The sequence below is a fragment of the Microcaecilia unicolor genome, chromosome 5 (genome assembly GCF_901765095.1).
Source record: "Microcaecilia unicolor chromosome 5, aMicUni1.1, whole genome shotgun sequence".
Classification (NCBI taxonomy): domain Eukaryota; kingdom Metazoa; phylum Chordata; class Amphibia; order Gymnophiona; family Siphonopidae; genus Microcaecilia; species Microcaecilia unicolor.
This window is the reverse complement of record NC_044035.1, coordinates 217,920,732-217,943,889: the sequence shown is the minus strand read 5'-3', so window position 1 is coordinate 217,943,889 and position 23,158 is coordinate 217,920,732. Positions and strand designations below refer to the sequence as shown.

General features: G+C 44.6%; 1 protein-coding gene across 1 annotated transcript in view; it reads left to right on the top strand.

Moving 5' to 3' along the window:
- The first annotated feature begins 949 nt into the window (after nt 1-949).
- Nucleotides 950-23,158, top strand: part of AGPAT3 (1-acylglycerol-3-phosphate O-acyltransferase 3) — a 119,668-nt gene continuing 97,459 nt past the window's right edge. The window contains 1 exon segment of the mRNA XM_030203774.1: nt 950-1,070. The gene's annotated coding sequence lies outside the window, so the exon portion shown is untranslated.

Genomic DNA, 23,158 nt, shown 5'->3' with positions numbered 1-23,158 from the left:
CATGCTCAAAACAAAATAAACAATTTGTACAAAAAAGATGAGGTGAAGGTGAAGATGTGATTCCATGTGCCCCAATGAGAAGAAAGTTTAATTTTACTTCCAATCTTTATAACAACAGGGACCCTGTTTACTAAGCCACGCTGTACACAAGCTAACTTTTTAGGACACACTAAAAATGAGGGCACACTAATGCTAGAGACACCCATGGGTGTCTCAAGCGTTAGTGTGCTAAAAAGGTAGCGTGCCTACAGCATGGCTTAGTAAACAGGGCCCCAGGCTTCCCAAGGCAGATTACAACAGTTAAGATGAATCCATCAGTAAACAGGCTATCCTCACTGAAATTTGGCCAGGTATCACTGTATTGTATAGAACAAGTTAGAAAACTGAGCACAAAATACAGCCTTTATTAGTGCTGTTTCCACCAGCTATAATCATTTTTGAAGCTGTTTTAGTGATATTCAGTTTTAATTTCATGATATTTATATCTACATATGGGACTCTTTCAAATGTATTAAAAAGCTGTCAAATAAGTAAAAAAAAAAAAAAATCTTTGTCCTCCACCTTTTAAGGCACTTGCCTATCCAACTGAAACAGCTTTTGACAGATGAACCAGGCATAGGCAGTCCATTATTTCTAATAATCTTTTTCAATAGCAATTTGCAATTGTTTTGGGTGAACCAGTGTGTCAGCAAGCTCCGCCTACTGGCTTCAACCCATTTAATAATCTGCTAGATACTACTGTCTCCGGCTGTTCTCAATCTTAACCTCCTTGGACATCTCCCCCTCTGAACCCCTCCCCACAGGTACCACAAGATCTTTCTCTCAACCCCCTTCAAATGTAGGATACCAGCAACTAGCTCCAGAGTCCAGACTTTTTCCCTATGCTGTTCCCCCCCCCCCCCCCCCCCCCACTTCTCATCCTTCCTCTCCCCTCCCGCGCCGGAAACAGGAAATTGCGTCCGAGGGGAACTGGAGGAGGACCACCTGGTAGGGGGAAGCGCTAGAGCTGCTGCAGGCAACCTCCATGAATTACTGTCGCTGCTGGTGTGACCTCAAAGACTGTTTTGAAGGTAGGACCGGGGGCGGGGTGTTGAGAATGAGATCGAGATGCCGGACTGCTGGCGGGGTGTTTAAGAATAAGGGAGAGATGCCAGACCGCAGGCGGGGTGGGGAGAGAAACCGCATCGTAGACAGGGAGGTGTGGAAGAAAGAGGGAGAGATGCCAGATCGCTAGGGAGAGGAGAGGAGAGGGTAGGGTCCGGTCCTCCGATGTATGTAAACAACAGTGCTCGACGTGTGAGGGTATCTAAATGCTTGTGACTTGTTATCTCCTCCCTATGCATGCCCTGGATGGGTTAGGGGTAGAATCTGTTTTGGAATCATGCTGAATGTATTTTATGGCCCCTCTTTTCTGCAGATCCCTGTTAGAGAGGACAATGGTCCCTTGTTCCCCACTCCCTTCTCCTGAGGGTTGTATCCGACCTCATGTGGATCCTTTCGTTGCAACTATCTTGCCTTATCTCCTTTTAAACGCGCTCTGTTTACCTTCTGTCCTGTTTAAACATCTTGCCTTCTCTTTAGGCCCCTTTCCCCTATGATTGTCGCAGAGAAAGAGATGGGACTTGTGGGAGGGGGAATCGGGAAGAATGTGTAAAGGTCATTAAACAGGGCAGTTGCCCAAAACCTACTTATTGCTGACTGAGATACACCTGATGGTGGCCATTAGGACCCTCTCCCAAATTTCTGCCCTAGAGCCCAGCATTTTAAACACTGGCCCTAAGGACACAGAAAGGGCAAAAGGAAGAGGGCAGACCTGGTACCTCCTGTGCCTTGCTAGCTGTTATCGTCTTCTTTTTAAACATTTATCTTAATTTAAGGATCTTCTTTGCCCCCCCCCCCCCAACAACAACAAAAAAAACTACTTTGAGGTGAATTACATAACTTTTCATTAATCCTCATAGCCTACCAATCCCATATCTCCTTGATGTCTAAACTCTCTTGTAATCCCTTCTCTTATTGAAAGAACCAAGCTTCGTTTGAGTTTCTAAGCATCAAATAATTCTGCTCCTCTCTCAGTACCAAGTGGATGGCATTCTAGAAGGTGGGCCATGCTGTCTGCCTTGAAGACTAAGGTGGCAGAGAGTGAAATCCTATGTAAGGACAACTTTTCTGCTCCTGAAAAGGAGAGCTGGCATTCTCCTGCATTGTGAAACAACTGGAGAATCTCAGGGCTAGATTAAGTAAATAGTGATCAAAGTCACTGGGAAAAATCCATGCCAAGTGCAATTCTATAAAAGGGTGCTCCGAGCTGAGCGTCCTTTAGAGAGTAGCGCTTAGCGTGGATTCCTGCACCCAACTTTGGGTGTGAGGACTTATGGTACACAAGTTGGGCACATAACACCAGTATTCTATAACACTGCACTGAAAATTTGAGAATGCCCCTTCCATGGCCACGCTCCTTTTAGGTAACATGCTATATATAATATTTAGGTGCAGATGTTATAGAATAGCGACTAGGCCACATGCACACACACATCCAAATTGATGCCAGTTAACTCCAATTATTGCTTGTTGACACCTTGCCAACTCATTAATTTGCACGTACATCTTCCCTGGGCGCCCAACTGTGGTCAATCTATATAGAATCCGGAGGTCATTGTCTCTCGGGTATTCACCTAGGGCTTAGTGCCCAGCATAGTAAATGTTTCCCTTGACTGTGCAGTGAACCAGTGAAATGGGGAGATATGTTAGAGGTCTGTAAAATAGAGTGGAGTGGAATGAGTAGATGTGAATCGCTTCTTTACTCCTTCCAAAAATACTAGGACTAGGGGTCACACAAAGAAGCTACAAAGTGGTAAATTTAAAACAAGTCGGAGAAAATATTTCTTCATTCAACGTGTAATTAAACTCTGGAATTCGTTGCCAGAGAATATGGAAAAATGGATAATTTCCTAAAAGAAAAGTCCATAAACCATTATTAAGATAGACTTGGGGAAAATCCACTGCTTATTTCTAGGATAAGCAGCATAAAATGTATTGTACTGTTTTGGGATCTTGCCAGTTACTTGTTACCTGGATTGGCCACTGTTGGAAATGGGATGCTGGGCTTCATGGACCTTCGATCTGTCCCAGTATGACAATGCATATGTTCTTATGTAAAGTATCTCCTTCCTTTCATACTGCACCATCTGCCCTGCATCCAGCAAGCTGAGCAATGATATCAGTGTGCCCATGCTGGCATAATTTATGTTGAAGGAAAGGTTCTCTCAATTCAGCCTTTAGTACACCAGAAGAAAACTTGATGTCGCAGAAACCTCCTGCTTGGCACAAGATGGATGCCCACATCAGCTGAAGAGGACTATCTTTCGGCTTTATTGATACATTTTTATATGAGTAGTGTTTTGGCAGGAAGACTTGCTCTATTCTGCATACTAGTGCTCTTTTTTTGTTCAGAACTAGAACAAACATTTGAAGACAAATTTTTCACAAACAGGATAGACACTTGCATCAGAGATGTGTGCATGTTTTGGAAAATAGAGCAAATTCAGCTAGGTGTTCCACAATATCATGAACACATATTTATAGCTGCTAAATACTAGTGGGCTGATATTCAAAGGGTATATGTTGGCTAATCAGACATGTTCTAGCTGTATATTTGTGGGCCAGGACAGGATGGATGTGGTTCTAAAAATATTCTATAAAGAGCAATATTCAGTTGCTAAATGAATAGTGCTGATATGGTCAATGCACTGTATACATATGTTCAGCACTACCTACATGGATAGAGATGTTGAATATACATATTAAATTAAGCACTGGTGCTGGTGTCTAACTTAATGTGATGTCCACACTAGCTGAAAATTTGTTCCTAGATTATTTCTTTACCACTTTTTCTTAAGATTTAATGGTTAGTAGCCTTAATAAACCACCTTTCATTCAAAACATCAATGTGGTGTACAAAGATACAATTAAAGGGAGCAACACATTCTTGTATGTTCTTGGAGCTGCTGCTATGGTTACCAAGAACAGGATATTCACATCAAGCTGAACATCTGGAAGAAATTGGTCCTGGTAGGTGGGATGGACCGCTCAGACGGATGAGCAGAAAAGCCATCTAGTGGTGGAAAGATTTATTACAGACAGCACTTTGTGGTATTATTGAAGACTGTAAGGGCTTCTTTTACAAAGCTGCACTAACGAGTCGTGCACGACAAATGTGACAAAGTGCATTCAATTCCTATGGGCTTCATCGCATTTGCTGCATGGGAATCACTACTATTGCTTGGTAAAAGGAGCCTTAAATATTTACAAGCTTCATTGCTTTCATAGAATTTTGCACCTTATTAAAATTCCACAGTTGTCTATCGTGACTAGACTGCCTGCCTCTTCAATTCTTTTTATCTTTCCACTAATCCTGCCTGAGGCATTAACATTAACAATGAAACTTGTATTCTGCTAATACTTCACAGTTCAAAGCGGATCCCAGTATACAAGAAGCTGGACGTATCCAGGAATTTACTAAAATAGTTAACAAAATTTACATACTAAAAGAAAAAAAAGTTTCATTTACTAATTCATACTAGTTAGTTTGTAAGACAAACTTCAGAAATAAGTTTTTATATTTTTCTGAATTGAAAATAACTTGAAGTATGTAAAAAAAAAAGTCTGAATGTCTTTACTAAAAACAAGCTGCTTGGAAAGAAAAGAGGATATCTAAATTTTTTTTTTTTTTTAGTTTCAACATTTTTTTTATTGATGATGAAATAAACATAACATAGTATGTAATACATATCATGCAACTTCAACACTACAATTGTACGTCATTTATACGCAATAAACAGACCATGATCATGGTTTTATATTCTCCCCCCCACCCCCTCCGTCTCTTTGTAGCTAACCGATATTTATTCAACAAATGTCACTGGTCATGCAATTCACGGTAAACAGTACACACAACCCCCAATCTCTCTGACCAGCACTTTGCTATTATTCAGCATTTTTAAAATTATGGCTTGCATTCCATACTCCCCTCCCTAACCCCCCCCCCCCCTTCCTGTTGCATGTCCTACATCCTAGCCTATCTACTCTCCTCCATCTCCCCATGGTAGTCCATTGAGTACTTGACTACGGGCTCGTGGGGAAATCGTGTTTATATATTTCTTCCAAGTGCTCAGAAACTGCACTTGTCTTGTTGGTGTCAGTCTCGCCCCACTCGATTCCCAAAGCATTAGTTGATGTAGTTTATTTCTCCAATACCAATGAGAGGGAGGCACGTCCATTAGCCAGTGATTGAGAATACACTTTTTCCCCACTATGCTGGATTTGCTCAGAAACAAACGCTCTCCTGGCGTCCCCACTGCCCTGGAATACCAAGTAGCATTCTATCAAAGGTGATAGCAATTGGATATCCTAAAACCCCACTCAAGAATTTACCTGTGCCCCACCAAAAGGATTTAATGTACCTACACTGCCATATGCAATGCGTCAGAGTTGTATCTCTCTGCTTGCATTTTAAATTTAAGGGCGTTGTTTACTAAACCACACTGTAAACTAACAATAGAACACCCATTATATTCCTATAGGTTCACAGTGCGTGCTAATTTTAGTGAGCACTAAAAAGCTAGCATGCCTACATTGCGGCTTAGTAACTAGGGCTCTAAATCTTTTTACAGTTTTTAAAAGGGGAAAAGTGAATAGAGCTATTGATCTTGTAGCTCTTGATTTTTGATAAAAAAACAAAATGACCTAAAAAACCAAAATGATCTAAAAAACACAAAAGGAGCTAATCTATGAATTGCTTTATAAGTAAGAATAAAACTTAAATTGAACTCTAGCAGAAACCAAAAACCAGTGACTATAAACAACTGAGATACGCTATCAGACTTTTTTTTGAAGAAGTAAATAAAATGAAGTCCTCTATTCTGGATTGTTTTAAAACACCCAAATAGATGCCATTACAATAATCCAGCATACTCGTCAACGATTGCACTATCAAACGGAAATGATCTTGATCAAAATATTGGAGGAGTGGCCTAGTGGTTAGGGTGGTGGACTTTGGTCCTGGGGAACTGAGGAACTGAGTTCAATTCCCACTTCAGGCACAGGCAGCTCTTTGTGACTCTGGGCAAGTCACTTAACCCTCCATTGCCCCATGTAAGCCGCATTGAGCCTGCCATGAGTGGGAAAGCGCGGGGTACAAATGTAACAAAAATAAATAAAATACCCACCTAAGACTACGCATGATGAAAAAAGCTCTCTGTATTAGTGTATTAACATGAGAATCAGAAATACCTAGAACTTTAATAGAAGAAGAAAATTGATACAAAGTCTGATTAATTCTAATACTGTTTACCTTTTCTGGAATTGAATGACTGATCAATCAAAATTTAGGGGTCCTTTTACCAAGCTGTGGGAAAAAGGGTCCTGCGGTAGCTGTTTTTGCTGTATACCAGGGCCCTTTTTACTGTGGTAGGTAAAAAGCCCCTAAAAAAGACATGGTCATGTGGTAAGATTATGTGGGGAGGAGCATTAATGCCACCCCAGTGGTAAGGGCTCCTGCGGTAATCTGGCAGTAACCGGGGCAGCTCGCAGTGCTAGAAATTTCAGAATTTCTGACCAGCAGAAGAAACGAGGTGTTGATGCCCCTGTACAAGTTGTTGGTGAGGCCTCACTTGGAGTATTGTGTTCAGTTTTGGAGGCCGTATCTTGCAAAGGATATAAAAAGAATTGAAGTGGTGCAAAGAAAAGCTACAAAAGTGGCATGGGATTTGCGTTACAAGACGTATGAGGAGAGGCTTGCTGACCTGAACATGTATACCCTGGAGGAAAGGAGAAACAGGGGTGATATGATACAGATGTTCAAATATTTGAAAGGTATTAATCTGCAAACAAACCTTTTCCGGAGACGGCAAGGTGGTAGAACTAGAGGACATGAAATGAGGTTGAAGGAGGGTAGACTCAAGAAAAATATCAGAAAGTATTTTTTCACGGAAAGAGTGGTGGATACTTGGAATGCCCTCCCGTGGGAGGTGGTGGAGATGAAAATGGTAACGGAATTCAAAAATGCGTGGGATAAACATAAAGGAATCCTGTTCAGAAGGAATGGATCCTCAGAAGCTTAGCAGAGACTGGGTGGCAGCACCAGTGATTGGGAGGTGGGGCTAATGCTGGGCAGACTTCTATGGTCTATGCCCTGAAAATGGCAGATACAAATCAAGGTCAGGTATACATATAAAGTAGCACATATGAGTTTATCTTGTTGGGCAGACTGGATGGACCATACAGGTCTTTCTCTGCCATCCTCTACTGTGTTACTATGAATTATTTTCCATAGCGCCGGAAATTATGTGTGCTTGAGGCAGAACTACCACTGAAGACTGCTGTATAGCAAGCCTTTAGTAAAAGGGCTCCTTAGTTTTTTCTGCATTTAACTTAAGCTTGTGTAGTTTCATCCAGAAATCTAGAGTATCAATGACTTATGTAGTACATAAGTATTGCCATACTGGGAAAGACCAAAGGTCCATCGAGCCCAGTATCCTGTTTCCAACAGTGGCCAATCTAGATCACAAATACCTGGCAAGATCCCAAAAAATACAAAACATTTTATACTGCTTATCCCATAAAAAGTGGATTTTCCCCAAGTCCATTTAATAACGGTCTATGGACTTTTCCTTTAGGAAGCTGTCCAAACCTTTTTTAAACTCTGCTAAGCTAACCGCCTTTACCACATTCTTATCCAGACGAACTGCCTGATGAAGAAAAGAGAATATCTAATAGTTCAGTTCTTTGTAAATTTTGTATAGATGGAAAGGTAAATAGAGTCAATGTTCTAGTGACTAGTTTTTTGTAAAAAAGCAAAGTGATTCAAAAAGTAAGCTGGAGCTGAACCATATAATCTTATTTAAAAAAAAATTAAAACAAATCCTAGCATGCACAGGAAGCCAGTGAAGCTTTCTATAATATTGAGAAACGCTATCATAATTATTTTTTAAATGAATGAATGAGTTGCAATGCCACATTTTAAGTTTCTTCATCAATTGTTTAGTGGCTTCCAAATAGATTATACTGCAGTAATCCAATGAACTCAAAATCAAGGATTGTACTAATAAGTTGAAAGTGTTCATGATCAAAATATTTTTGGACACATCAGAAATTGTGCATCAGAAAAAAAATGATCTTTGAATAAGTTTGTTAATCTGGGAATCCAAAGTCATCTTACTATTCAACAAGATCCCTACTATCCTTATGGAAGAGGAAAAATGATACATTGATTTATCATCACACTGGTTTCGTTTACATCCTTAGAGTGACTAACAGAATTTTTGTTCTTTTTCTGTATTTGTTTTTTTTCATGCATAATTCTAAGGTGTTAAAAATGTTATGGGGTAAATCCAAGTGAGATGAAACCATGGAAGTATTTTATTTATTTATTACATTTGTACCCCGCACTTTCCCACACACAGCAGGTTCAATGCGGCTTACATAGTAAATAGAATTACAAAGTATTGTAAGGAGAATATTACAAATTGTAATAAACATAGTAATAGGTTTTAAGAATATGTGAATTGAACATGGAAAGGTAAACAAGGTATGATAGGCAAAAAGGAAAGAGATTGGGAGGGGTATGGTGTAGGGAAGACTGGGGGATGAGTATAAGGAGTTTGGGAGACATGGTTTAAGGTATAGTCATCTTCAGAGCAGGAGTTGTGTGGGTGGGCTTATAAGGTTAAGTAGGGTCGTTAGGGTAAGCTTGCTTAAAGAGATGTCTTCAACATTTTTCTGAAGGGTAGATAGTCGTTAATTGTTTGGATGGATCTTGGTAGAGCGTTCCAAAGCTGGCTGCCCAAAAATGAGAAACTGGATGCATAGGAGGTTTTGTATTTAATTCCTTTGCTGTTGGGAAGGTGTAAATTGAGGTAAGTATGTGAGGACATTGATCTGTTTCTGATTGGGAGGCCAATCAGGTCATTCATGTAGCTAGGGGATTCTCCATATATGATGAATCATTGTATGGACTTTGAAGTTTATTTTTTCTCTGATGGGGAGCCAGTGAAGCTTCTCTCAAAGAGGTGATGTGCTTTCAAATCTTGATTTGCCAGTGTTTAACGTCTAGGGTGCTGAGAGTAGTTGGGAGGAGTGGAGAGTATTGAGATGAAAGGACTAGGCACTTTGTTTTCTCTTTGTTTAATTTCATCTTAAAACCGTTAGCCCAAGAGGTTAGGGTGGTCATACCAGTAGTTATTTTATCGGAGATTTCTGATAAATTGGATTTAAAGGGGATAAATATAGTGATGTCGTCAGCATAGATGAAGGGATTAAGGCCATGTTTGGTTAGTAACCTGGCCAGGGGAATCATCATAAGGTTGAAGAGTATCGGGAAAAGCGGAGATCCCTGTGGTACCCCGCATTCTGATGACCATGGGGATGATATATTTGTGGTCCCTTTGACTTGGTAGGATCTTGTGGTAATGAAGTTTTTGGGAACCATAATTGTTATATTATCCATATAATTGTACAAATAAACACCTAACTTCTCCAAAACATAGCCCAACAAATACATATAAATATTGAAGAGTATAGGAAAAAGCAGGGAACCCGGTGGTACACCACTTGTATTGTTACATTTATCTGAGAGATTACCATCCTTCTTATCTCTATAAGAGCGATCTTTCAAAAAACCTGAAAACCACTTGTAAATATCACCAGTCACTCTCATATTATCCAGTATCTGCAAAAGAATGTCATGATCTACCACATCTAGTGCTCTAGAAAGGTCAAACTGTAGCACCAGAGCTTTATTACCTTCAGATAGAAGCCTTCAAATATTATCGAAAAGTGAACCGATAACTCTCTTCATTGCTATAGTTTGACCTAATCCCTGATTCCATATCATCATGCTGATCAATCCATAGACTGGTGGGTTGTGTCCATCTACCAGCAGGTGGAGATAGAGAGCAATCCTTTTGCCTCCCTATATGTGGTCATGTGCTGCCGGAAACTCCTCAGTATGTTCTCTATCTCAGCAGGTGGTGGTCACACACAGCAGCAGCTCTGGCTAGGTCTCCAAGCCTAATTTTTAGGTTTTGTTGAGTACCTGGGGTTGAGGGCTCTTCTTGAGCAAGTGCAAACCTGGTGGCGCCAGGTCCCTCCTTTTCTCTCCCCTACCGCTGGCTCCGTTAAAAAAAAAAAAAAAATTTTGGACGTCTTTGAGGGCGTTTATTTCAACGTTTATTGCAGCTGCTCACTGGGACACCAGTTCGTTACAGCTCGGAGCGAGAAGCAGGTAATTTTACCTTTTTATAGCGGGCAGGGGGTTCCCCGTTCGGTCTCCACGTGGCTTATGGCGTCGGAGGGTGAGGGCGCGAGGATTCGCTCCCCGGACCGCGTGGGTGCGTCTAGCGGGGATGCGGGAATTTCAAAACCTGAATCGCCTTTGTTAAGCATCAGTTTGGAGGCCGGTCAGTGTCCCGGTTCTTCCTCCGGTGCGGCGGTTTTTTCCCGCCATAAGCGCCCATCCCATGTTGGCCGGCCACTCTGCTCGGACGGCTTCTTCTTCGGCCGCCCTCGAGCTGGGAGACGTTAATACTATGGTTGCCCTTGATTCGGGCGACGGTAAGAAAGCGGCCAAAGTTAAGCGCCGTTCTTCCCGCGTGGCTCCTCGGAGTTTTGCACCGGACGCCATTTTGGATGCGCAGCACGTTTCTCCCCTGCTCTTGCGAGCGCCGGTTGAGGGTGCGGCTAGGGCCGTGGCCCAAGCTGCAGAAGTGCACTGTTCAGGGGGTTTCTCCCCTGAGTTCATTTTGCTGCTGCATCAGGCTTTTCTTATGCAAAACGCTGCCCCTGCCCCCCTGTCTGATAAAGGGGTTGAGGCCTCCGGAAGCAAACGCCCTCGGGTGGATTTCCAGGCCCTAGAGGACTCTCCTCTGATGTAGATGAGGGCAGCGTATCTGAGTTCTCCCAACGGTCCTTTGGGGATTCCTTGGAGGAGACGGATTCCCGCTCGGATGGAGCGGATGACCCCTCTGCAGCGCGGATCTTTCGCTCAGAGGATTTGCCCAACCTGTTAGTGCAGGCCATGAGCATTTTGAAGATTTCCTCTCCGGAGGACGTCTCTCCCTCAGCCTCTGTTGGTTCCGCCATTATGCTGGGGATGAAGCGCCCGCCTAGAATCTTCCACGTGCATGAGGCCATGCGCACCTTGATTTCGGCTCAATGGGATGTCCCAGAAGCGAGCCTCAAAGTGGCTAGGGCTATGTCCCGCCTCTATCCTCTGCCTGAAGGTGAACGGGAGGCCTTTCTTTGGCCTACCGTGGATTCTTTAATCACTGCGGTGACTAAGAAAACGGTGTTGCCGGTGGAAGGTGGCATGACCCTAAAGGACGCCCAAGACAGAAGATTGGAGACGGCCTTAAGGTCGTCCTTCGAGGCGGCTGCTTTAAGTTTGCAGGCCTCAGTTTGCGGCTCCTATGTGGCCAGGGCGTGCCTGACGATTGTGCAGCGGGCTTCCCCCTCGGATCCTTCCTTGAGGGCTGATTGGCCGGCCCTGGAATCGGGCTTGGCTTATTTGGCAGACTTGCTGTATGATGTCTTGAGAGCCTCAGCTAAAGGTATGGCTCAGACAGTCTCTGCGCGGCGGTGGCTTTGGCTGAAGCATTGGTCTGCGGACCACGCCTCTAAGTCTCGCCTGGCTAAGTTGCCTTTTAAAGGCAAGCTGCTTTTTGGGGTCGAGCTGGACAAAATTGTGACCGATCTCGGCACGTCTAAGGGCAAGAGGTTACCAGAGGTCAGGACTCGGGCCAGTGCTCGCCCCGGTTCCTCCAAAGGACGGTTTCAGGAAGCCCGTCGGTATCGCCCGGGCAAGTCGGGCTCCTCTGCCCCCTCTTCCTTCAAGAGGAACTTCTCCCCCAAGCAGCATTCCTTTCGCAGAGACCACCGTCCCGGAGGTGCTTCCTCCGGTCCTCCCCCAGGGTCTCGTACCCAATGACGGGGCCCTGGTCCATGGCCCAGTGCAGATTGGAGGACGCCTGTCCTCGTTTCTAGGCGAGTGGACCAGGGTAACTTCAGACGCTTGGGTGCTGGAAGTCATCAGAGACGGCTACAAGCTAGAGTTCTGCCGACCCTTAAGAGATGGGGTTTGTACACTCTCCCTGCAAGTCTCCGGTCAAAGCTGTGGCAGTGCAGCAGACTTTGGACAATCTGATCCGCCTGGGTGCGGTCGTTCCGGTGCCAGAAGATCAGCTTGGCAAGGGACGTTACTCCATTTACTTTGTGGTACCAAAGAAAGGAGGTTCTGTACGGCCTATCCTCGACCTCAAAGGGGTCAATCGGGCCTTGAAAGTTCGGCACTTCCGAATGGAGACTCTCCACTCTGTTATAGCGGCAGTGAAGGCAGGGGAGTTCCTGGCATCCTTGGACATCAAGGAAGCTTACCTGCATATTCCCATCTGGCCTCCTCATCAACGCTTTCTGCGTTTTGCAGTCCTGGGCCGACACTTCCAGTTCAGAGCCCTCCCGTTCGGGTTGGCCACTGCTCCGCGGACCTTCTCCAAAGTAATTACTACTACTACTACTACTACTATTTAGCATTTCTATAGCGCTACAAGGCATACGCAGCACTGCACAAACATAGAATCTTTCTTTATTTATTTTTTGTCTATTAGATTGTAAGCTCTTTGAGCAGGGAAAAAATAAATAAAGTAATCAAATCAATTAATGTGAACGGGAAGGAAGAGAGGAGGGTAGGTGGAGGCGAGTGGTTACAAGTGGTTACGAGTCAAAAGCAATGTTAAAGAGGTGGGCTTTCAGTCTAGATTTAAAGGTGGCCAAGGATGGGGCAAGACGTAGGGGCTCAGGAAGTTTATTCCAGGCGTAGGGTGCAGCGAGACAGAAGGCGCGAAGTCCGGAGTTGGCAGTAGTGGAGAAGGGAACAGATATGAAGGATTTATCCATGGAGCGGAGTGCACGGGAAGGGGTGTAGGGAAGGACGAGTGTGGAGAGATACTGGGGAGCAGCAGAGTGAATACATTTATAGGTTAGTAGAAGAAGTTTGAACAGGCTGCGAAAACGGATAGGGAGCCAGTGAAGGGTCTTGAGGAGAGAGGTAGTATGAGTAAAGCGACCCTGGCGGAAGATGAGACGGGCAGCATAGAAGCTCGGTTTTGGTCATATTTAATTTCAGGTGGCGTTGAGACATCCAGGCAGCAATGTCAGACAAGCACGCTGAAACTTTGGTTTGGATGCAAGGTGAGATATCAGGGGTAGAAAGGTAGATTTGGGAGTCATCAGCATAGAGATGGTAGGAAAAGCCATGGGATGAGATTAATGAACCAAGGGAAGAAGTGTAGATAGAAAAGAGGAGGGGACCAAGAACAGAATCCTGAGGTATGCCGACAGGCAGAGGGATAGAAGTAGAAGAGGATCCACCAGAGTGAACACTAAAGGTGCGGAGGGAGAGGTAGGAAGAGAACCAGGAAAGGACAGAGCCCTGGAATCCAAGTGAGGACAGGGTATCGAGAAGTATGCTGTGATCGACAGTGTCAAAAGCAGCGGAAAGATCAAGAAAAATGAGGATGGAATATTGACCTCTGGATTTAGCCAGTAATAGGTCATTGGAGACTTTAGTAATGGTGGTCATCGCGGCCTTCCTACGAAAGGAAGGAGTACAAGTCCATCCTTATCTGGACGACTGGTTGATCCGAGCCCCCTCTTATGCAGAGTGCGGCAGAGCTGTAGACCGGGTGATTGCTCTTCTGAGCTCCCTGGGGTGGATCATCAACTGGGAGAAAAGCCAGCTGCGCCCGACTCAGTCCCTGGAATATCTGGGAGTTCGTTTCGACACCCAAGTGGGCAGAGTGTTCCTGCCGGATAATCGAATTGTCAAGCCTCAGGCTCAGGTGGACCAGTTCCTAGTAGCCTCTCCTCTTCGGGCTTGGGACTATGTGCAGCTGTTGGGCTCTATGACGGCCACGATGGAAGTAGTGCCCTGGGCCAGGGCTCATATGAGACCACTACAACTCTCTCTGCTGCAGCGCTGGACTCCAGTGTCGGAGGATTACGCTGTGCGCCTTCCCTTGGACCTAGCGGTGTGCAAGGCGCTGAGCTGGTGGCTGAGGACAGACAAGTTGTCTGCAGGGATGCCTCTTTTGACCCCGGAGTGGGTTGTCGTCACGACGGACGCCTCTTTGACGGGCTGGGGAGCCCATTGCTTGGGAAGGACAGCGCAGGGGCTCTGGTCTCCTGCAGAGGCAAAGTGGTCTATCAACCTCCTGGAACTCAAAGCCATTCGGTTGGCGCTTTTGGAGTTTCTCCCGGTACTGGCGTAAGCCAGTACGGGTCCTGTCGGACAATGCCACGGCTGTGGCCTATGTCAATCACCAGGGAGGTACCAAGAGCGCCCCTCTAGCCAAGGAGGCCATGAATCTATGCCAGTGGGCGGAAGCGAACCTGGAACAGCTGTCGGCGGCCCACATTGCTGGAGTCATGAATGTCAAGGTGGACTTTCTCAGTCGCCATACCTTGGATCCCGGAGAGTGGCAGCTATCGGCTCAGGCGTTCTTGGACATCACGAAGCGCTGGGGCCAGCTGAGCCTAGACCTGATGGCGCCAATGGCCAAGTGCCGCGCTTTTTCAGCAGAGGACGGGACCCTCGATCTCTGGGAGTAGATGCTCTTCTCCAACAGTGGCCGACACAGGAGCTTCTCTATGTGTTCCCGCCCTGGCCCATGATGGGCAGGGTACTAGACCGGGTGGCAAAGCATCCGGGCCGGGTAATCCTGGTGGGTCCGGACTGGCCCAGACGTCCCTGGTATGCGGACTTGATCAGGCTCTCAGTGGACGGACCTCTGCGACTGCCAGCGGAGCAGGGCCTGTTGCATCAGGGTCCCGTGGTGATGGAGGATCCCTCCCCCTTTGGTCTTACGGCCTGGCTATTGAGCGGCAGCGTCTGAGGAAGAAAGGCTTCTCAGACAAGGTCATCGCCACTATGCTGAGAGCGAGGAAGAGCTCTACTTCTACTGCTTACGCCAGGGTTTGGCGTACCTTTGCATCGTGGTGTGAGGCAGGCTCCCTTTCTCCCTTCACTGCTCCAATTTCTTCAGTGTTGGCGTTCCTGCAAGAAGGTCTAGAGAAAGGCCTGTCGCTCAGTTCCCTTAAAGTCCAGGTAGCGGCTCTGGCTTGCTTCAGGGGCCGCCTGAAGGGTGCTTCCCTGGCTTCGCAGCCAGATGTGGTGCGCTTTCTCAAGGGAGTTAATCACCTGCGCCCTCCTCTGCACTCAGTGGTACCTGCGTGGAATCTCAATCTAGTGCTAAGAGCCTTGCAGAAGCCGCCTTTTGAACCCTTGTCGAGGGCATCTCTGAAAGACCTGACGTTGAAAGCAGTCTTTTTGGTGGCTATCACTTCAGCCAGAAGAGTTTCCGAGCTCCAGGCACTATCATGTCGAGAGCCCTTTCTGCAGTTCACTGAGGCAGGAGTGTCTATTCGCACAGTGCCTTCCTTCCTGCCCAAGATTGTTTCTCGCTTCCATGTGAATCAGCAGCTCTGTCTCCCATCCTTTCATAGGGAGGACTACCCAGAGGAGTACTCTGCTCTCAAATATCTAGATGTGAGACGAGTCATCATCAGATACTTGGAAGTGACCAATGATTTCCGGAAGTCGGATCATCTGTTTGTCCTGTTTGCAGGTCCTCGTAAGGGTCTGCAGGCTGCTAAGCCTACAGTGGCAAGATGGGTCAAGGAAGCCATTGCAGCGGCTTATGTGGCCGCGGGGAAGGTGCCGCCTATCCGGCTGAAGGCTCACTCCACTAGAGCTCAGGCGGCCTCGATGGCGGAGGCCGGGTCCGTCTCCTTGGAAGAGATTTGCAAGGCGGCAACTTGGGCATCGGCTCATACCTTCTCCAGGCATTACCGCTTGACTGTGGCTGCTCGGGCGGAGGCCCAGTTTGGAGCTTCAGTGTTGTGGTCAGGGATTTCTATGTCCCGCCCTGGGTGAGTACTGCTTCGGTACATCCCACCAGTCTATGGATTGATCAGCATGATGATATGGAAGGTAAAATAATGTATCATACCTGATAATTCTCTTTCCATTAATCATAGCTGATCAATCCATAGCCCCTCCCAGATATCTGTACTGTTTATATTCTGGTTGCATTTCAGGTTCAAGTTTAGTCTTCTGTTCCTGTTCAGGAGGACTTCGTGTTCAAGTTTTTTCAATTGGATTCTTCAGGAGTTGAGACGATTTTGTGTTACAGTGAGCTGCTGCATTCCTCTCCCCTCCGTTTTACGGGGCTGGATTGAGACCTAAATTCTGCCGGCGCTCCCTCCCGCTTCGTGCGGCTGTAGGGCAGCTTTGTACCCCTCCCGCTTCGGCGGTGTTAGGGTCAGTCAGCTCCTCCCGCGGTTGCGGTTGCAGGATAAGCCAGATCCCCCCGCATCGGCGGGGTGGTGTCCCTCCCCCGCTCCGCGGGGATGAGCTGGACTGATTCCGCTCCCCCACTTGTGTAGGGATGAGCTGGGTTAATTCCCCGCCCCCGTTTCGGCGGTGGTGAGCTGGGCAGAGTGTCCCTTTGTGGGTGTAATTCTCTAAGTGCTGAGTCCTGCGGATGGAGCTTTGATATCGACATACTGAGGAGTTTCCGGCAGCACATGACCACATATAGGGAGGCAAAAGGATTGCTCTCTATCTCCACCTGCTGGTAGATGGACACAACCCACCAGTCTATGGATTGATCAGCTATGATTAATGGAAAGAAAATTATCAGGTATGATACATAATTTTACCTTGTGAAATATGCAGTATGTTATGTTGTTCCGAATAATCCGTAAACTGAGAGGCCACCGTTCCCTCCATAAGTTACAAAATAAAGGAATAGAGGCAACAGGTCTATAGTTTAACAAGTGACTAAAATCTAAGCTGCAATATGTAGTAGAATACTTTTTGAACAATATTTCTGTCGAAGCCCATGAAACAGAGGAAAATTCTTTCCATATTTTATCAGCAGATGAAGAAGTAAAGGTAAAGTCCAAAAAGTTCTGACCTAGAAAACTGTTATCAAAAAGATTTCTAATAGAACTAATCTTATTGCTAAAATACCTTGCTAACTAACTACTTCTGAAGTAAACATGATTCTGTGCTTGTATGGTTGGTATTTTAAAAAGCATCTTAGTATCTAAAGTGTTACCCCTGATCAATTTAGAATAATAATCCTTTCTCTTTGATTTGGATCCTCAGAAGCTTAGAGGAGATTGGGTGGCAGCACCGGTGGTGGGAGGCGGGGCTGGTGCTGGGCAGACTTCTATGGTCTGTGCCCTGAAAATGGCACACAAATCAAGGTCAGGTATACACATAAAGTAGCACAAATGAGTTTATCTTGTTGGGCAGACTGGATGGACCGTATAGCTCTTTCTCTGCTGTCATCTACTATGTTACTATGATTTCAACTTAGGGATCCTTTTACTAAGGTATGATGAAATCTGGGCTTAGTGTATTCTAACGGGAGGACTTTCCCCAAATGCTAAGCCCAGGTCTACCATGGCATTAAATTTGTGGTTTTTTTTTCCCCCTGTAGGTTGTGTGCTAATGTTCTCATTGGCGTGTATCACCTGCAAAACAAATAACATGGGAGCACTTACTGACGCCTGTTTTGAAGGTGTTAAATGCTCCTGCGCTGCTCCTACATTAACCCTCCGTTATCCAGTTAGCTGGGTAATGTGGGAATGCTTACTCTCATTTCTATTTTCCCACGTTGAGCTGGAAGGCACGCTACACGGAGGTTTGGTTTGTTGGATGTTTTGTATGATACCCTTTGGTGCAGAACTGTTACATTTTGGACTGTAGCCGTCTCCACAGTTTGTCTTTCACTGTTTGTCCCTTGTGGCATACAGTTCATAAGACCCCCAAGTCAGGAGGTTTCTTCTACAGAGACAAGTCCAGTGTTGGTCCTTTATATATGGTGCTTTTCTAATAAAGACTTGTTTTCCACTGATTTGGTTACTGGAGGTTATTTAGTCCACCCCTGCTCTTGTTTTGTTTGTTTTTTTATTTTGGACCATATGTAGAAGTTTTCTTCCTGACTCCTTTTGTTGTGGACTAATGCCCATTCTGCCCATGACACGCTTCCTGTACAAAAATAAATGCAAATAAAAAATTTAGAAAATATTTAATGCGTGCTTAGTGTGTGCAAACAAGCATGATACCACAAAATACTAACGCATTTTGCAGTAATTTGATTTTCTCGTGCTAAACATGCATTAGGGCTGAACTCCCTTTAGTAAAATGGCCCTCTACTTATGTATATAAGTACTGAGATTTCTGCGTGTAGGTTGCAAAATAGACACACATATGGCCAAACTTTGAGGGATTGTTCCACTGGATGTGTCATGTATATTCCAGACTTTCTGGACCATGGGATGATTTTCCAAGGGCTGTTGAGCAGAGATGGAGTACATCTATCAAAGAAGGGAAGAAGTGTCTTAAGCACTAAGATCTGTAACAGAGTGGACACCCCGGAGGGAGTGGAAAACATGAAAAAGGATCTGAAGAAGTTAGAACAATGGTCTAAGGTCTGGCAATTAAAATTCAAGCTGATTCTTTCGCGACTTAAGGCTAAGGCTCCATTTTGGTAATCCCGCCCATCCACACGATGATAACAAACCCCTTGTTAAACCTGGGGCTAGGTCTAGATGGATGCCCCCTGGACCAATGGATTCCTCCATTGCTGCTTATCAGAGGTTAGTATTAATGGCGGTTGATAATTTGGAATCTAAAACGTTTAACCAAGGTAGTAACTTGTCTCGAGTACAACGTCAAAGTATTGTAGATTTAGCTAACAATGAGAGTATCATTATTCAGAGGGCGGATAAAGGAGGATCCACAGTGATCATGGATAGAGACAAATATATGTATGAAGGTATGAATCAATTAAATCAGACACAATATTATATTCCTATTGACCATGATCCTACTAAGTGGCTGCAGGAACAAATTACACAATGTGTTGATAAAGCAGTAATAGATGGAATTTTATCTAGTATGGATCAAAAATATTTGTGCCATCCAAGTCCAAAGGTCCCATACATATACTTTGTCCCTAAAATCCATAAGTCACTGGTGGATCCTCCTGGTCGCCCAATAGTATCTACACGTGATTCAATATTGGAACCTATATCTAAATATATAGACAAGATTCTTAATCCCTTGGTCAAAAAAGCTGAATCTTATGTTCGAGATTCCATTCATTTTATTCAAATACTAGATCAGTTGGAATCGTGTGGGGGTGAGGATTTCTATATGGTGGGGCTGGATGTCGTTGCTTTATACACTAACATTCCGCAGGAGCAGGCGATAAAATTGGCTAGTGACCAGTTGATAGCATCCCAGATACCTTTATCTAAAGTAGAGGTTTTAACATCATTATTAAAGTTGGTGATTGGACATAATTATTTTCAATTTAACAACCAATTTTATGTTCAGACTCGGGGAGTAGCGATGGGAGCTACCGTCGCTCCTTCCCTGGCATGTCTATACATGACTCAATATGAGAAAACTTATGTCTACACTTCCAGTTGGGTCGACCATGTGGTCATGTGGAAGAGATACATAGACGATGTCATCCTGTTTTGGCGAGGTCCACTTAGAACTCTTAATGCCTTTATAACATTTCTTAATCAAGCTGATGTCAACATCAAGTTTACTTCTAGAATAGCTACATATGAGTTAGAATTTTTGGACATTAAGATCATTAGGTTACAAGATGGTGGATTTAATACCACCATCTATCGTAAGCCGACAGACAGGAACACCCTTCTCCATTATCAGAGTTTTCATCATAAAGCTCTGAAGAGAGGTGTTCCTGTAAGCCAATTTTTGAGGCTGCGCCGTTTATGTACCTCAGTGGGTGAATTTAAAGTACAAGCTCGAGATATGAGTAATAGATTCATAGAGCGGGGTTATCCTAAACAGGTCATACGGAATGCATACAAGAGAGCATTGTATGCATATCGCCCTTGGCTATTTCAGTCGGGTCAGGTCTCCTCCAGCAATACAGTGGCATGTGTTATACCTTTTTCGAATAGAGCAGGAGGTATTTCCTCTATTATTCATAAATTTTGGCATGTTCTGTCTGTGCATCCTGAGTTCATGGAACACCCGAAGGTAGCGTACACAAGGCAGGCAAATGTGGGTGAGCTGCTTAAACGCCCTAAACATCATAACATCACGGGTAGACATTCCCCATGTGGTAAATGTGTATATTGCTGCTATTCTGTAGACACCAATGTTATTGATATCCCTCACAGTGCAAGACAATTTTATTTAAAACAACATACAACATGCACTAGTGAAGGGGTAGTGTATTGTATTTGGTGCCCCTGTGCATTATATTATATAGGCCATACGAAGAGGCAACTAAAAAAACGTTTGGCGGAACATATTAGCAACCTACGTTTGGGCAAAAGGGAGAACCCACTAGTGTCTCATTGGCAGCAATATAAACACACTATTGACCAGCTTCAATGTGCTGTATTAATTCAGATTTTACCTAGTGATAGAAGCGGGGATATAAGCGCTCGCTTACTTGCACTGGAGCAGCGTTACATTTATACATGGGACACAGTAACACCACGTGGCCTTAATTTGGAGGTCGAATGGGTGTGACGTTTGTCAGGGCGCGAGTTACGTGCTGGGTATTTAATTCATGCGCCTTTTTGCCATGCGTATAGCAATTTCCGGAGACGTGATTCCTGTACGGAAGCACTGCCGACTGCCACGCTGGCGAGCAGCCAAGTGTTAAATTATTAGTAAGTACATTTCAATATGTTAATGCATGTAAATAATTCATACATTTTGCATGAAGTGAACAATGGATGATATGCTGTAATATTGTTACAGTTGTGGTTCCTCCTGAAGAAGGAGACGAAATGCCGATCAGCATCGGGGAACCGGCGATGTGAAAATTTCAAGCACGCTTACATGTTTTCAGCCATTTCAATTTTGGAGTGTCTTAATCATTGTTGCTAGTAAGCAAGAAAATAGTTATGAACTTTTATGGACTGAGCATACTATTACGGTGCAATATGGTTCTAAAATGGTGTTAGTGCACGATACTCAGCACTAACTATGTGCTGGCTCTATTTCATAGAACCAGAATTGAAGATGAACTCATAATATCAAATGTATAAGTTGTATATTGCTTTAAAGGACTATATACAAGCACCGAAGAACAATAGTTATTGGTAAAGATCAATCGGTACAGCTATATACATTTTTTCCGAATTTTGATAATCGGTTGACACATGTTAAAGTGAATGAGTGGTAATATGTGAAAGATTGTCATGTGTGAATGATTAACATTTTGTTAATAAAATAAGCTTTTTTCATGTTCTGGAGTCTTTAGTATCTAGAAATTAAAATTCAATGCCAAGAAATGCAAAGTGATGCACTTAGGGAATAGAAATCCACGGGAGACATATGTGTTAGGTGGCGAGAGTCTGATAGGTACGGACGGGGAGAGGGATCTTGGGATGATAGTATCTGAGGATTTGAAGGCGACGAAACAGTGTGACAAGGCGGTGGCTGTATCTAGAAGGTTGTTGGGCTGTATAGAGAGAGGTGTGACCAGCAGAAGAAAGGGAGTGTTGATGCCCCTGTATAAGTCGTTGGTGAGGCCCCATCTGGAGTATTGTGTTCAGTTTTGGAGGCCGTATCTTGCTAAGGATGTAAAAAGAATTGAAGCGGTGCAAAGAAAAGCTACGAGGATGGTATGGGATTTGCGTTACAAGACGTATGAGGAGAGACTTGCGGACCTGAACATGTATACCCTGGAGGAAAGGAGGAACAGGGGTGATATGATACAGACGTTCAAATATTTGAAAGGTATTAATCCGCAACGAACCTTTTCCGGAGATACGAAGGCGGTTAGAACGATGAGGACATGAAATGAGATTGAAGGGGGGCAGACTCAAGAAAAATGTCAGGAAGTATTTCTTCACGGAGAGAGTGGTGGATGCTTGGAATGCCCTCCCGCGGGAGGTGGTGGAGATGGAAAACGGTAACGGAATTCAAACATGCGTGGGATAAACATTAAGGAATTCCTGTCAGAAGGAATGAATCCTCAGGAGCTTAACCGAGATTGGATAGCAGAGCCGGTAGTGGGAGGTGGGGCTGGAGGTTGGGAGGCAGGGATAGTGCAGGGCAGACTTATACGGTCTGTGCCAGAGCCAGTGGTGGGAGGCGGGGCTGGAGGTTGGGAGGCAGGGATAGTGCTGGGCAGACTTATACGGTGTGTGCCAGAGCCGGTGGTTGGGAGGCGGGGCTGGTGGTTGGGAGGCGGGGATAGTGCAGGGCAGACTTATACGGTCTGTGCCCTGAAGAGCATAGGTACAAATCAAAGTAAGGTATACACAAAAAGTAGCACACATGAGTTGTCTTGTTGGGCAGACTGGATGGACCGTGCAGGTCTTTTTCTGCCGTCATCTACTATGTTACTATAAGCAGCAGATTGGCTAACTTACTGAAGAGGGCTTTAAATTAGAATCATAGGGGCTGGGTGATCAGAGCCCCTGGGTAAGCAAAATATTAAATATGTCTACAAAAATGGTAAAAAGGGCAACATCTGGAAAAACAAGTGTATACTAATGTCTAGTATGGGAAGAAAGGTTCTGGATCTAACTGCTGTAATGGAAAAGGCTGATTTGGATTTAGTGGCGGTCACTGAGATGCAGTTCACAAAGAATCATGACTGGGATATAGTTTACCAAGCTATAATTTATTCAGGAAAGACAGGGTAGGAAGAAAGGGAGGCAGAGTGGCATTGTTTGTTAAAAATGATATTAAAGTGACAGAATTGCAGGACTAATGGGGTAAGGAAGAGGCAAAGTGGGTCCATCTGGGGGAAAAAATGGAAAATATATTTACATTGGTGTGATGTACAGGCCTCCTTCACAAGCAGAAGAAGTGGAAGGAGATTTAATTGAAGACATTGAAAATATAGCTATGAAAGGGGAAGTACTTCTAATAGGTGATTTTTAATATAACAGATGTTGATTGGGATGTCCATTTTGTTGGCCTTCTTAAAGTAAGGAGATCCTGGATTCTCTGTCGGGAGAACTGTTTCAGCAGTTGGTAATGAAACAAATATGGGATGGGGAGAGTGTTTCTGATGTTGTA